Raw genomic sequence first — 3312 nt, forward strand, 5'->3', positions numbered from 1 at the left:
ATAAATTAAATAATATATATTTATATATAAATATATTAATAATTAATTTTAATAGCTAATTTTAGTATATAAATAATATTTTTGTATAATTATATTACTCAATTTCATGTGATATGACCCCATCTCCGAACACCCTTAAAAGTTGTGGCTAATAAGCTACAAAGCTAGGGACACAACCATCATGAATTGAAGACCAATAATTACAGTTATCAAATGGATAGGAGTGGAGCTAATATGTATATGATTAACTATTGATTCTTGGTTACACCCACTTTTTAATTTGCATCATTCTATAAATTAAATTATAATAAGAAAAATCTGGAATTTTCTTTCGGTAATTGTCTTTTTTCTCTCAAGTGTTATTGCCAAATGTAATTTTTTATCATATTTAAAAAATTAAAAATATTATTTATATATTAAAATTAGTCATTATATATTTGTGTATAAATATATATATAATTTAACTTATTTTTAATATATATTTTATATTTTAATATATATTCTATATATCTTAATAATGACTGATTTTAATTTACGCATAACATGATTGATAATTATAATATTCTTTAATGGAGAATGTATGTGTTCATGGCAATGCCAATAAACGGTTCCACGAAATAATAATATACAGCAAACAAGTATACAGTTTTGAAAATTTGGTAAAATTTATTTGTTGAATTTATTTTGAGTGCGAAAATAATAATAGTTCATCCTTAATCATTAGTACCATTCATTTGAAATTAAACGGCTTTGCATGGATCAAAATATTATACGAAGAACCCATATAAGAATAAAATGGAAACAAAGAGGGGTGAGAAACTTGATGGCTTGCATCATTGCATCATTGCATCATTGCATGTATATATTGATGGCGGTTCATGGTTGGTGGTCCCTTTGGTTATAGTAGTTCGTTCATTATTGTACCATCTTATGAGTTATGAGAACTTTTGTCATTTGATAAATGCCACACGTGCACTGCAAAATTGGCAATTGGAAACATTAACCCTGACTAATAATGGATCATTGCCATAATGAAATCATCCCATCATATTACAATTCGGTCCTCCTACGCATTTAAACACTTTTATCAACTAAATCTAATTAAATTGACCAAATCAAACAAAATTACTCACAAAATACGTGCCTAAATCACCACACTTTTTTTTCTTTTTTCAGTATTTTTTTTCATCGTTACTCTTTTATTACTACTAATATTACTATATTTTTTTATTTTTTCTTTTCCTTCTCCAAATAATTATTGCAATATTTTTTATATTTTTTTATTTGATTTTTTTTTCTTTTTTTTTTGTATTTTTGTTAAAAAGATCAAATAAAAAGAACTATAAAAAAGTAAAATAATAAAAAAAACGATAATAATAAAGAAAAAGAGGAAGAGATAGAGAGTTTTAAGCTATGCAGATTTTATCAAAAAAATAATACAAAATTTTTTTAACTGTGACACTAAAAAAGATGATAATGAAGAGGAGAAGGAGTTGTTATTTTAAATTCTGACACAAAAAAATTTTAACTGTGCCATTTTTAATTAAATGATGTACTTTTCTTATCATTAAACTAGTTGAGTGGTATTAAACTATATATAGAGGTTTAGTCATTTTTATGTCATTTGCAACAAATGAATGTATTTTGTTGGTTGGGTAAATTTAGATTTTTAAACTTGTGATTCTTTAAAAATTTCTTATGTCATTTACTAAAATTTTTTGTGTTATTTCTAATTAAATGATGTATTTTTGTTATCATTGGATCAATCGTGTGGTATTGAACTGATATAAAAGAGATCTAATCATTCACGTGTGAATTGTAATAATTTAATGTGTCTTTTAAATCTAAAACACATTGAAATATATTTTGTGAGTCGATTTTGAATTTGTGGCCCTTTAAAGATTTTTTATATCATTTACCAAAATTTTTAATGTCATTCACCTAAAATTTCTATGTTATTTATCAAAATTTTGGTGTCATTTATAACTAAATGATGTGTTTTTATTATCGTTAAACTAATTGTATAATATTTAACTAAGAAGAAGATGATGGTGGTGATGATGATTGTAATAATGAAAGAGGGGAAGAATAGAAAAAAAAAAAAATCAAATAAAAAAAAAGAAGAGGAAGAGGTGATGGTAGTAGTGGTAGCAATAACACTAACGATAATGAAAAAAAAAAAAGAAATAACCGTGTATGTACGAAAAAAATACATACAAAAAAAATGCATAATTTATTTGATTAAAAAATTATTTAATTGTCTAATTTTTTTAATTGCAATTATAGGGTCCACCAATATTTTTATAGGGTCCACCAATTATGGTCCTGGTTTAATGATATTATATTAACATGAGAAATTAAATAAATACTACTATAATGATATTTCTTTTAAGCTATTAGGTGCAAATCTTTGAATATCCATTGACTAGAAGCCAATGACTAATTTCTAATTTCTAATTTCTAATTTCGTCTAAATTCGCTTTCTAAGGGTAGGGAGCTAGTCATGAAACCAACAGCATTCACATTGCTGTTAAGTATCGAATTCAAGACATAATACTCAAACAAGTCAAACAACTATTTGTATTAGGCCCTGTGATTTTTTATAATGATATTGATGAGATCAAACCTCAACATTCTAATTGGGGTGGTAACCGATCTGGTGAGTTAGCCCACCACCATAAAGGAATTTTTATTTTTATCTCGGAAATTAAAAAAAAAAGAAAGTATTATATGAATTTAATTAAAATATAAAATATAATCAATAACCAAATAAGTAATAACCAATTAATCATAAGATCTAAGGAGGAGAGATTAGTCAATTAGTGATTTAGTCATTTAAGATTAAGTTAGATGTAATTTTGTTTATTTTTATGGCCTAAAAAAAAAATACAAATGTCTCATCTGTCAGTCCACCTATCAAAATTTGCAGGTCAACCGGACAGGTTTAGCAAATATATATTTTTTAAACATGTCAATTTTTTAATTTGTCTATATTTTTTGAGTTAATTAGATTGGCACGATAGATTTTGACCTATTTTGTCACTTCGAATTCTAATGCTCTTACATGATAATCACATGTTTGATCTTATGCTAATCGAAAAATTCAAGAGAAGTAGTGTTAAGTGAATCCAGAATAAAAAAAAATGATGGCGTACACATTAGCTTATATATTAAGTTAGGTTATAAATAGCATTCCTTAATTAAATTGAAAGCTTATTAATTTTGTCATATTTATAACATTATAACACCACCCATTTGCAGCAAGGTAGCTTGCCAAATCTTAACAAAGAAGATAATAAAATAGTCTTATCA

This window comes from Arachis ipaensis, chromosome B01 (genome assembly GCF_000816755.2).
Source record: "Arachis ipaensis cultivar K30076 chromosome B01, Araip1.1, whole genome shotgun sequence".
NCBI lineage: Eukaryota > Viridiplantae > Streptophyta > Magnoliopsida > Fabales > Fabaceae > Arachis > Arachis ipaensis.